At 48.1% G+C, this 13,495-nt stretch overlaps 1 protein-coding gene across 6 annotated transcripts in view; it reads right to left on the bottom strand.

Moving 5' to 3' along the window:
- The window catches only part of ptpdc1 (protein tyrosine phosphatase domain containing 1), a 163,758-nt gene that overhangs the window by 61,014 nt on the left and 89,249 nt on the right, over positions 1-13,495 (bottom strand). The window contains exon 1 of one of the 6 annotated variants that reach the window (XM_033037184.1): positions 9,767-9,804. The exons of the other annotated variants lie outside the window; for them this stretch is intronic. The gene's annotated coding sequence lies outside the window, so the exon portion shown is untranslated. Of the gene's footprint in view, positions 1-9,766; positions 9,805-13,495 lie in introns of those variants that run through there. 6 annotated transcript variants of the gene reach the window in all.

Genomic DNA, 13,495 nt, shown 5'->3' with positions numbered 1-13,495 from the left:
CTCCTCCCACACACACACGCCCTCTCCTAAATCCATCCTCTCCCTCCCACACCCTTTCCGCCCACATACACCCTCCCGCCATACACCCCCCCCCTGCCACACCCCCCACCCCCACCCCCCCCCCCTCCCACACACCAACCTCTCCCCCCTACACCTCCCCGTCCACACACACCTCTCCTCCCCTCCCACCCCATTTCTCCCTTCCCCTCCCACACATGAAGAGGAGGGGGAGGGAGTGCTTGTGGATGAGGGGAAATGAGCCTCGCCTGCGCAGTTAAGGGCTATGAATATTGCGTTGGGGGAACGGGCCTCCCGTGTGACTGGGAGCACACAGGTCCCACTTAGTCTAGTATATTACTAAAGCTCTCTTCTTGTTTGTTTCTATGTCTGTGTGTGTGTGTGTCTGTCTGTCTGTCTGTCCAAAATGTGATCCTGAAATAATGCCAAAACGGTACACGATAGCGCTGCAATTTTTGGCCCACCTTACTCACCATTGTTCTGGTGTGTGGTCTATCGAGTTTTGTTCAGATTATTGCTATATTTTTCAAGTTATTGCCATTTTTAACGTTAAAAAAATGTAAACAGCGCCTCCACTTGCATTCAGCAGTGTGTGATGCCACAATCTCATTTACATAAACTGCCCATCAGTAATGTTCCAACCCACAATCACATCACCGTGGGATACTTAAAAAAATAGGAAGATTAAACGAGAATTTACCAGTTTGAACGTAATCCCTCGACGTAACGCCTCATAAAATAAAGATCAAACTTCAAACTGGTAAGTTCTCGTTTAATCTTACTATTTTACTTCGGAGTCACGTGAGTGACTACATGAAGATTTTAAAGATCTGTGATTTCATGCCGTGGAACGAGTCCATGCTTCACTCACTGCCTTAGTTGACCAGGGGAGGAAGTATGTTATCGTATTCAGACATGAATAATGACAATAGTAATCTCCCTCACCCGGGAGGAACAATGAACAGAACCTAACATAGAGTCCGTAAATACCCCCGATCTGGCAATGGGTTAGTACTAAATGTGTGTAAAATTGCTAGATTGACCATCCTGCAACCGCTTGGGTGTGGTCCCGCTAACTTCCATAACCCTGCTGCTGAGGTTGTTGCAGCCTTGGTGGAGTGACTTGAAATGTCAGTATTTACTCCTGTATAAGACAGACCCATAACCACCTGAAGATGGTCTGTAGTGATACCTTCTTTTGACGCTAGATGTAACTAACAATATTGCTAGTTCAGAGTCTCTAGGCTCTAGTGATCTAACATTCTGGTGTAGATGTGTGACCTTACACAATCGAAGGTTCATGGGATATGTGAACATCTAGTTTGAGATCAGGTGCCCCTGGTCTATACTGCTTGACTAAGTCATAACATGTGTTATTTAGCCTGCAGATAATAACAATAATAATAATAATGGATGGGATTTATATAGCGCCTTTCTAATACTCAAGGCGCTTTACATCGCATTATTCATTCACTCCTCAGTCACACTCGGTGGTGGTAAGCTACTTCTGTAGCCACAGCTGCCCTGGGGCAGGCTGACGGAAGCGTGGCTGCCAATCTGCGCCTACGGCCCCTCCGACCACCGCCAATCACTCACACACATTCACACACATTCACACACAGGCAAAGGTGGGTGAAGTGTCTTGCCCAAGGACACAACGACATTATGCACTCCAAGCGGGAATCGAACCGGCTACCTTCCGGTTGCCAGCCGAACACTTAGCCCATTGTGCCATCTGTCGTCCCGATATAATCATCCTATCCAGTCAACGTTTATGTAATGACTGGACCCGTTGTGCTGCATGCAGAGCGGATTCTTCTCCTCCCAGCCAGTATGATGAAGCACTTAGGTATGGTAGATGGCACTTTAGACATCATGATTTGTCAAGCCCTCATATGAGCCTGAACTACAAAACGTCAGTCATCCGTGCCGAATTATGTAATATAATCATAAAACAAATACCTCCCATCTCCTTATGAGGAAATATTGTTTTTTGTTTTTTTGGTGCTATCCCTGCGATCTGCAGCGAGCACATTCATGGTTGGTTTAACAACCCCAGCCGCAGGAACGGTCTTCTCAGTCTCTGTAAGTCAATTAATTGATTATATCATGCTGAGGACGGTTTCCCGCGTCACGGCTAGACCAATACTTGTGTCTAGAAATAACCATATAAGGTTCTATCATTCCCCACATCAGTGGGAACCATGGCTGGCTAAGCCCAGCAGGCACTATGAAAATGCCTGAGGCGGGAACTTGCTGAATTTTGCAAACCCGTCCGATGAGGCAGAAATGGAGGAAGACATAAAAGAATATTCCTCCTAGTGCAGGGCTCGAAGTTAACGGTTGTCCGGGTGCCACTGACCACTCAAAGCGCCGCCGGACAACCTAAACACCGAGTCATTTTGCCTGGCTTGGCAACCAGATACTGGTTTGTACCGAAGACAGACACGAAAAACTGGAGTAACGCCGCGGGTCAGGCAGCATCTCTGGAGAAAAGGAATTTTGTGTCGGCAGTGACGGCTGTATTGCGTGGGAAAGATACTAGGTGCGGGGTGAGGAAGGGTCGCAGCGAATGACGGGCCCTGCACAGCGGCCGCGATAGCGGCTCCACCACCTCCTCCTCCCGCACCCCGTCCGCCCTGATAAGGGCCTCTGCTTGCAAACCCGCTAACGGCGCACTTTCAATACAAACCCTCCCGCGCGGACGCAAGGCCGGGAGGAGGGAGGAGGGGGGAGGGGAGGCCTCGGCGTGCGGGAAGGGTTTGTTTTTAAAGTGCGCCGTTATTGGGTTTGCACGCAGCGGCCCTTGTCAGGGCGGGCGGGGTGCGGGAGGAGGTGATGGAGCCGCTGTCTCTGCCGCCGCTGCTGTGCGGGACCCGTCATTCGCTCCGAAACTTCTAAAGCAGCTAGACCAAAGATCCTATAGCTATGGGATCTTTGACCTGCACCACTCGGCCCAGCACCTTGCTGTTGGCTAGCGGAGGAGGGAGGCGGTGGCGAGGAGTTCCCAATGGCCAAGGCAGCGGGGCGATGTTGTCTGAGGAGCGCTGACCTTCCTTCCTCCATACCTCCCCCCCCTTCTCTCTCTCACTCTCTCTTGTACGCCCCCTCCACCCCTTATCCTGGAACCCCTCCTCTCCATCCCGCACTGATCCCCATTCCCGCCTCTATTCAGTCCTCACTGATATCCCCTGTGCCCCCCCCCCCACCCCCCCCCCCCCCCCACTCTATCATCCTGCGCTGATCACCCTATCAACCTCGCATTGATTCTCCTGCCACCCCCCCCCCCCCCCCCTCCCCCGCCACCCATCCATCCTACACTGGTTCCCCAATTCACCCGTACTTACCCCTTTCCCATCCATCCTGCACTTCTCCTCCATCCATCCTGTACTGATCCCCCATCCATCCTGTACTAATCCAGGCATTCATCCCGTACTGACCCACACTCCATTTACCCTGCACCTTCCCCTCATTCAACTTGTAGTGATTCGCCATTCATCCTGCACAGACCCGCCGATCCACATTGTACTGAGACCCCTCCCCCATTCATCCTGCGCTGATCTCCCCCCCCCATCCTGAACTGATCCTCCCATTCAAGAAGAATGGGATAACAGTCTGAAGAAGGATCTCGACCCGAAACCTTGCCTATTTCCTTCGCTCCATTGATGCTGCCTCACCCGCTGAGTTTCTCCAACACTTTTGTTTACCCCCATCCATCCCGTACTGAACCCCCCCATTCAACACCACTGACATCCCCCGTGCTCTCCCCTCACAATTTTACCTACTCCAACCAACACGTACTAATTCACCTGCCTCTATCCGTCCATTCTGCACCGACTACCTTCTAACCCCCCCCCCCCCCACCCCCCCACCATCTATCCACCCCGCACTGATTCACACACACCCCCCTCCCTGACCCTGTTGTCCTGGGAATGTCTTCAGAGCGGACATTGACTATGTTCGATAACGGAATGCAATCAAATGTGTTTTAATTCCCAATGTTATTATTTGTTTTAATCCATAAAGATCGATTAATTAATTTTTTTTGTGTTGTTTATTTTGTTTGGTTAGTCTAGTTTTTGGTTTTTAGTGGTGTTTGGGGGCGGGTTGAAACGGGGTGTGCAGTCTCTCCCTGCGGGGGAATGCAACTTTTTTTTTATCGTATTCCCCTTCTCTGCCTCTGTCGGTGCTGAGGCCTAATGGAGCTGGCGACCTCCAGGCTCCGGAGGCAGAGCCCGTCAGGACTCGCCCTGAGCTCGCTCCCGTGAGGGTGGTCCGGCTCAGGAGACGTGCGGCCAGGTGTGAACGAGGCTGCCGTCGGAGCGGCCGAGCTCGGGGAGGTGCGGCGCTCGCAGCCCGAGGGAGGTTCGGCGCCCGAGTCGGGGCCGCCCGGCCCGGGGAAGAAGTGACGCCCATGTCGGGGCGGCCCGGCCCGGCCCGGGGAAGAAGCAACGCCCGAGTCAGGGCGACCCGGCCCGGGGAAGAAGCAACGCCCAAGTCGGGGCGGCCCGGCCCGGGGAAGAAGCAACGCCCAAGTCGGGGCGGCCCGGCCCGGGGGAGAGGTTCGGCGCCCATATCGGGGCGGCCCGGCCCGAGGCTGAAGTCGGCACGATACTCACGTGAGTGTGGCTGTGACGGTGTTCTGGCGGTGGTGGCCTGAGTCCGGGGTTCGGCCGCGGGCCAGCGGCTGCGTCTGCAGGACTGGTGGGCGGCAGCTTCGACCAACCCGGGCCGCGGTGTTTGAGCCACGGGACTGTTGTAACATCGCCCGGGGGGTATCGCCTCAGCGCAGAGGGAGAAGAGGAGGGAAGAGACTGCAGACCTAAGACCTTTGCCTCCATCACAGTGAGGAGGTGTTGGGTGGACTCACTGTGGTGGATGTTAATATGTGTTTATTGTTGTTTTTTATTGTATGTATGACTGCCGCAATTTCGTTCAGACTTCGGTCTGAATGACAATAAAAGGCTATCTATCTATCTATCTATCTATCTATCTAATTAAATGGTGAATAAGTGGAACATTAAAACCACAGTGTTCGATTGTCACTACTTCCGTTGACACGTTATTACAGAATTCATTTTAACGGCAAATCAATGCTCTTAATATGGAGTATCAGTACTGTAGTTATTTAATGAGCAACATTCACAACTACATGTTACCATGGTCCAGGATTTATTGATACAGGTTGATCATACGCTGAATAATCCAACCACATTTTTGTTTGGCAGTGGAAAGAACTAATAGAAATTGCATTAATTGCAATGTGTAAAAAGAGTTGAGATACTGTCTTATAATATTGCTGCATGTCATTGTGGGATATATCATGTCTTGATTGGTGAATATGTTTAGTTTGTGACTTTATTTGAAGCAGAAATAATATGTGAATGCTTCATTGAGTATAATTCCGACTGGTAACTACACACTTCGTCCGAGCACATTATCGCACGCGTCATGCAAACCGTCTTAAATGACTACCTAAACTGTCATTTGGCAACCTAAAAAGCTGCCAAAGTTGCCCGGCTGGCAACAGGGGAAAAAAGTTAAGCGAGAGCCCTGTAGTGTAGCTAGAATGTAACCATTGCTACTGATATGCCACATATTTTTCCACTGGTGATTGAGCCTGGATGCAAGCTTCTTGGTCTTTAATGTTCACAATGTATTTTAATACTTTGTGATCCAACACCCATATTGTGTACCGTAATGAGGTTTGGATAAACTATCACCGGATATTTTGACTTATTTGCACCCATGTAAATAATATTTATCACCACCGAAGTGTATCAACTTGGACTAGAGCATGCAGATTAGGCATATTCGCATAAACCTTTAATCCACAGAATGCACCCAGTGTCTATAGGTAGTTGATACCATGTAACTGAAGAATTGGTAATTCTCCCATCCACATCTGTAACTAGATGGCATGAGCAATTTATTATCCTGAACAATAGCATCAGTTTGTAATTTAACTGAAGATTTACTGATTTAGTGGAATAGCATAGAGCTGCTAACAATGACCACATGGTACTTGAGTGCTTACTTCTTTTGCATGCTATATAGTTCTGATTGTGCAAAGGCCCAAATAGCACAGCTGAAAGCCAATTACACTTGATGAACAGAAGGCTGTTTTGATCAGTTTTGTTACGGGCTTCAATTAATTTCAATCCCTTACCTCAGGGCAGAGTCCCAGACGATTAATAGAGTTAAAGGTAATCCCAATCATCAATAATTTCAGTTGGTATCAACTTAAATTTATCTGGACAGATGAGAACCCAATTTCTCAAATGGATTTTGTGGCTGATACAGCTAACTTATCAAAATACAACGTTTAAATCTCATCCAGAGTTCTAAACAATATTTTTTAGAGCAGCCGAAGCACTAATTTAGTAAATAACCTGGGAGCTGAAGTTAGCCTATTTTGCAATGTTTTAACTGTATCATAGCCCCATCCAGTTAAATTTCAATTATTTCCGGTGCCCTGTGAACGAAGCTGACCCCAGTGGGAATTAATAGTCACGAAGTTTCAATGTCTATACTGCACATCCGAGTTGGGTTTGTTGATAATAAACAGGCCTCATCTCTCATAATAGCGAGCCTGCCTGAAGAGGCAACTCCAGCCATATTCCGAGCTCCAGCCATATTCCGAGTGTCTCGCTTGTACTGTGCAGTACAAACTAATCTCATCCAACTTTCTTGTAAATGGTCCACAACCCCACGTTTCGGAAAGAACCAGACCCACCTACCGTCATGGCTACCAGTGGTTTTATGGTAAGCCCAAAAGGCCCCCGATGTGGGTTTGATTTCCCTCCTAGATTGGAGCGTAGGGCTGCTGGTGGACCCATGTCTTTCCAGGTGTATGGCATCTCCCAGCCGGCACCTGTTCCTCGGACATGCTTTTGTAGGCAGCCCTGAAAAGGGTGCTGCCACAGGCTCTCGAGGAGACCTGCGCTGATATGGCCCTCCCTGGCCAATCAGGATGCGTAAAACCATGTCGGAGGGGAACCCTCTTGGCCTGACTTTAGTCTAGGCCTTTCAGACTCGTTTTAGCTCTTACCCTCCTCAGGGCAGCCGGAGTCTGATTTCCCCTATTTAATGCTCCCTTATGTTTTGGGCTTCCCCCGAGCCGGCGTGGCTTGTAAACGGGGTTTCCCCCCTGCGGTCCCTGATAAAGGGCTTCCCCGCGATTCTGGCTTCAGATATCCCCAGATATCCCCGGGATTCCTCCCCCCCCCCCTCCCTCCCCCTCCTCCCCGTAGTAGGGAGCCGGGTGGCGCTGGGGTTCCGACCCCAGACCTCCAGCAGGAGCTCTCAAAGCTTCCTGCAATAAAAAAGAGACCTGGAAAAGTAAAACTTACTTTCTGGTCCGAGCTGTTGGAAGCAGCGCTCCAGCAACCTGTCATTTGCGCAATGCGAGAGAGATATGACGCGCATGCGTGCTGGCGGGGTCTTCACGTAGTCACTCACGTGACTCCGAAGTAAAATTAAAACAGTTTCACTTTACTCACTTTAACTTCATTTCTGGCCCCCAGGGCCCTGGCCTGGGGTTGGAGACGGTGCGGGGTCCGGGGGCGGGGAGAGGCCGGGCCGGCGACCCGAGCTGGGCGCTGAGGCTGGGGCTAGGTCTGCTGCTTTGGGCCCATGGGGAGAGAGAGCGGGTTGCTGCTCAGTGCCCACGGAGATAGCGAGCGGGTTGCTGCTCAGGGCCCACGGGGAGGGAGAGCGCTGGCAAGAATAGGAGCGGGACCGGGGGCAAGGATGGGGTTGGAGCCGGTGCGGCCTCTCCCTCCCACTCCCCCGGCTCCACGCCATTCGGCCCGTCCCCCCCCCCCCCCCCCCGACAGCCCCCCGCCTCAAATACAACTTCATCACCGACGTGGTGGAGAAAATGGGGCTGGTGGTGCTTTACATCGAGATCCTGGGAACGTCAGGAGGGAGAGTGGGGGGGATTGATGGAGAGGAGGGGAGGGGGAATTGGGGGAGGTGATGGATATATCCCGCAGCTACGCTCTAACTCCCCAACCCCCTACTCGTAACAAGGACAGAGTCCCCCTTGTCCTCACCTTCCACCCCATCAGCTGTCGCTTACAACATATAATCCCCCCGACATTTTCGTCACCTCCAACGAGATCCTACCATTGTCCACATCTTCCCATCTCCGTTCTTTATGCTTTCCGCAAAGACCGTTCCCTCCGTAACTCTCTGGTCAATTCGTCCCTACCTACCCAAACCACCCCCACCCCGGGCACTTTCCCTTGCAACCGCAGGAAATGCCACACTTGTCGCTTTACCTCGCCCCTTGACTCCATCCAAAGACTCATGCAGTCTTTCCAGGTAAGGCAGAGGGTCACCTGCACCTTCTCCAACCTCATCTACTGCCTCCGCTGTTCCAGATATCAACCTCTCTACATCGACGAGACCAAGCTTCGCCCAAAACCTCCGCTCAGTTCTCACTAACCTGATCTCCCGGTGGCTCAGCACTTCAACTCCCCCTCCCATTCCGAATCTGACCTGTCTGCCTGGGCCTCCATTGCCAGTGAGGCCCAGCACAAATTGGTGGAACAGCACATCATATTTCGCTTGGGTAGTTTACACCCCAGCGGTATGAACATTGACCTCTAATTTCAGGTAGTTCTTGCTTTCTCCTTCCTTCCCCTCCCCCTTCCCCATCCCACCTCTCCCACAAGCCTACTGACTCCGCCACTTCCTTTATTTTTCCCGCCTCCCCCCGACATCAGTCTGAAGAAGGGTCTCGACCATAACGTTGCCTATTCTTTCTCTCCGTAGATGCTGCCTCACCTGCTGAGTACCTCCAGCATTTTTGTCTACCTTCGATTTTTCCAGCATCTATAGTTCTTTCTTAAACATAGATAACAATGTGTATGTTTGTACTGGCTTACAACAACACTTGTAAAAGGAAAACCAGCAGACATCTCCTTATAAATTCACCCTTTCCCATCATCCGTGCCACTGGGGCTGAATGTCTGGATAATTCTAATCTACCAAGGTTCGATCCGTTAAAAAAAAAATTATTGGATTGCATTGGAATTATGTCATCCTGCTCTTACATTAAATCTTATTAAGGAAGAATGCAATTAGTTATTATTTACAGAAGTGACTGTGATGTGGGTTTTAACTGTTAGCGATGCCACCCATACCACCATAATATGCACTTTCTTATATTTAGTAAAATTTGTATTTGTATGTAGTTTCAAGTTCTTGTCACTGGGTGACACTGGAACACTGTTTTTCTCCTGAAATACATGGTTTTGTACAACGCAAGAGCTACCACATAATTACAAGAATTACATTAATCTTTGATGTCCAGCATTCGAGGCAAATTAATAGAGGTGTTTAAACTGTGTGATAAGGCACGAGCTGATAGTTTCCATTGATGAAATGCATCATTAGAAGTAGTCGTAGAACCATGGTGGCTTACAGCAAAAAAAGTGAAGTATACAGCAGTAGAGCTGTTGCCTCACAGCAGCAGAGACCCTGACCACGGGTGCTGTCTGTGTGGCGTTTGTACATTCTCCCTTTGACTTTGAGGGTTTTCTCCGGGTGCTATGGTTTTCTCTCACATTCCAAAGACATGCAGGTTTGTAGGTTACGAAATGTGTCAGAAGGAACCAAAGAAGCTGGAGTAACTCAGCAGGACAGGCAGCATCTCTGGAGAGAAGGAATGGGTGACGTTTCGGGTCGAGATCGTCTGAAGAACACCCTCTGAAGAGACGGTCAGAAAAAGGGCTTCAACCCGAAACGTCACCCAGTCATTCTCTCCAGGGAAGCTGCCTGTCCTGCTGTGTTACTGCAGCTTTTTGTGTCCATCTCAGGTTTGTAGGTTAATTGGCTTCTGTAATTGCCCCTAGTATGTAGGACATAGAACTAGTGTATGGGTGATCGATGGTCGCCATAGACTCAGTGGACCGGAGGGCTGTATCTCTAAACTATGCTGTATCTCTAAACTAAATTAAACTAAAAAAGCAAGTTATACACTGCATTCAGATAGTATTCAGACCCCTTCACTTTTTCCATATTTTGTTACGTTACAGCCTTATTTTAAAATGGGTTAAATTCATTTTTTTAATCTTCAATCTACACACAATACACCAGAATGAAGAAGCGAAAACAGGTGTTTAGATATTTTTGCAAAGTAATTAATGAATGAATGAATAGTTGAATGAATGAATAGTTTTTTTCAGTCATACATTAAAAAGAACAAAACTTTACAATCTGTGAATTAAAAAGAAATTGCTGAAATATCACATTTACATAAGTATTCAGACCCTTTGCTATGACACTCAAAATTGAGCTTAGGTTCATCCTGTTTCCATTGATTATCCTTGAAATGTTTCTACAGCTTGATTGGAGTCCACCAGTGGTAAATTAGATTGATTGAACATGATTTGGAAAGGCACACACCTGTCTATATAAGGTCCCACAGTTGTGACAATGCATGTCAGAGCAAAGTCCAAGCCAAGAAGACAAAGAACTTGTCCATAGACCTCCGAGGCAGGCTTGTGTCGAGACACAGATCGAAGAGCACATTGGCCTCCGTCATTCTTAAATGGAAGAACTTTGGAACCACCAGGACTCTTCATAGAGCTGCCACCCGGCCAAACTGAGCTTTCGGGGGAGAAGGGCCTTGGTCAGGAAGGTGACCAAGAACCCGATGGTCACTCTGACAGAGCTCCAGAGTTCCTCTGTGGCGATGGGAGAACCTTTCAGAAGGACAACTATATTTGCAGCACTCCACCAATCAGGCCTTTATGGTAGGGTGGCCAGACGGAAGCCACTCCTCAATAAAAGGCACATGACAGCCCGCTTGGAGTTTGCCAAAAGGCACCTAAAGGACTCTCATACCATGAGAAACAAGATTCTCTGGTCTGATGAAATCAAGATTGAACTCTTTGGCCTGAATGCCAAGCGTCACATCTGGAGGAAACGAGGCATCACTCATCACCTGGCCAATACCATACCTACGGTGAAGCATGGTGATGGCAGCATCATGCTATGGGGATGTTTTTCAGCAACAGGAACTGGGAGACTAGTCAGGATCGAGGGAAAGATGAACAGAGCAAAATACAGAGAGATCCTTGATGAAAACCTGCTCCAGAGCGTTCTGGACCTCAGACTGGGGGGGGGGGGGGGGGAGGGCTGGGGTCAACAGGACAACGACACAGCCAAGACAACGCAGGAGTGGCTTCGTGACAAGTCTGTGAATGCCCTTGAGTGGCCCAGCCAGAGCCCGGACTTGAACCTGATCTAACATCTCTCGAGGGACCTGAAAATAGCTGTGCATCAACGCTCCCGATCCAACCTGACAGAGCTTGAGAGGATCTGCAGAGAAGAATAGGAGAAATTACCCAAATACAGGTGTGCCAAGCTTGTAGTGTCATACCCAAGAAGACTTGAGGCTATAATCGCTGCCAAAGGTGCCTCAACAAAGTAAATGTAATATTTCAGTTATTTATTTTTAATTACTTTGCAAATTTTTCTAAACACCTGTTTTTGCTTTTTTTATTATGCGGTATTGTGTGTAGATTGATTGATAAAAATGAATTTAATCCATTTTAGAATAAGGCAATAACGTAACAAAATGTGGAAAAGGAGATCTGAATACTTTCTGAATGCACTGGAAGCATAAAAAGCAGCAAAAAAGCAGAGATTTACGGCAAAAGGATTGATGATGAAAGGCAAAAGTAGACATTATCACAGATTCTAACGGAAATTTTTTTTTTTTTACTTTATTGTATGCCAACTTTGTATTTTTATTTTTACTTCTACTATCTTGCACTATGACTATGACCAGACGCTAAACTGCATTTCGTTGTACCTATACTTGTATTTGTGCAATGACAATAAAGTTGAATTGAATTGAACAAGATCAGAACGGAACAAAATGGAATAGATCGGGAAATTGTCAAATGGCCCAGTCATACTCACGAACAAGTGAAGAAAGCAAATGGTATGTTAGCATTCATAGCAAAAGGATTTGAGTATTCTACTGCAGTTGTACAGGGAGGTTCTACTGCAGTTGTACAGGGTCTTGGTGAGACCACACCTGGAGTATTGCGTACAGTTTTGGTCTCCTAATCTGAGGAAAGACATTCTTGCCATAGAGGGAGTACAGAGAAGGTTCACCAGACTGATTCCTGGGATGGCAGGACTTTCATATGAAGAAAGACTGGATAGACTTGGCTTGTACACGCTAGAATTTAGAAGATTGAGGGGGGATTTTATAGAAACTTACAAAATTCTTAAGGGGTTGGACAGGCTAGATGCAGGAAGATTGTTCCCGATGTTGGGGAAGTCCAGAACTAGGGGTCACAGTTTAAGGATAAGAGGGAAGTCTTTTAGGACTGAGATGAGAAAATCATTTTTTACACAGAGTGGTGAATCTGTGGAATTCTCTGCCACAGAAGGTAGTTGAGGCCAGTTCATTGGCTATATTTAAGAGGGAGTTAGATGTGGCCCTTGTGGCTAAAGGGATCAGGGGGTATGGAGAGAAGGCAGGGATGGGATACTGAGTTGGATGATCAGCCATGATCATATCGAATGGCGGTGCAGGCTTGAAGGGCCGAATGGCCTACTCCTGCACCTATTTTCTATGTTTCTATGTTTCTATGTAACATGGTACAACAGTTTTTATTGAAAGGCACTTATAACACACTACAGCATGTTGCTTCAGCTGAGTAGCAGCGTAGACTGCCAGCACGAGTTGAGTTGCGATAATATGAACAGTGTAGTAGGCGGAGCTTCTAATAATAAAGCACCCCATTGGTTAGTAAGTAAAGTAACCAATCTACAGTAATCAATCGATTGGAATTGCCGAGAGTAGGGGAATCGATAACCAGAGGGCATAGTTTTAAAATGAGGGGGGAAAAGATTTAATAGGAATCTGAGAGGTCATTTTTTTTTTCTCACAAAGGGTGGCGGGTATATGGAACGAGCTGTCGGAGGTAATTGAGACAGGTACTATCGCAATGTTTAAGAAGCATTTCAACAGATGCGTGGATAGGAGAGGTTTGGAGGGAAATGGGCCGAATGCGAGCAGGTGGGACTAGTGTAGATGGGGCATGTTGGTAGGCATGAACAAATTGGGCCGGTGAGCCTGTTTCCATGCTGTATGACTCTAAAATGTATCAAGAGGATTTGTAAAGGGGGATTGCTGAATTATCTCATTGGAACTGTTCTCCAAAAAAATTGATGCAGTGGCAATAATTTCAAATTGTTGAACTCATTGGTAGATCTGTATCATTATAGAGTGTCAAAATGCAAGACGGGGGTCATGCTCAAGCTTTATCGAAAGGGAAGCACGCCATGGGCAAAGACGTCAAGGCTCTAACGAGCTCCACAACTGCCTGTGGTAGACAATTCCAAACATTTGTAGTCCACAGAAGTTGTTCTTCCTCACCTCTGTCTTGTAGTGACCGCTCATTCTGAAACTTTGCGCCTTAATTCGGGATTTGTCCTCAAGAAG

The sequence above is a fragment of the Amblyraja radiata genome, chromosome 18, assembly GCF_010909765.2.
Source record: "Amblyraja radiata isolate CabotCenter1 chromosome 18, sAmbRad1.1.pri, whole genome shotgun sequence".
Taxonomy (NCBI): Eukaryota; Metazoa; Chordata; class Chondrichthyes; order Rajiformes; family Rajidae; genus Amblyraja; species Amblyraja radiata.
The sequence above is the reverse complement of the archived record's forward strand: the minus strand, read 5'-3'. Positions and strand labels throughout refer to the sequence as shown.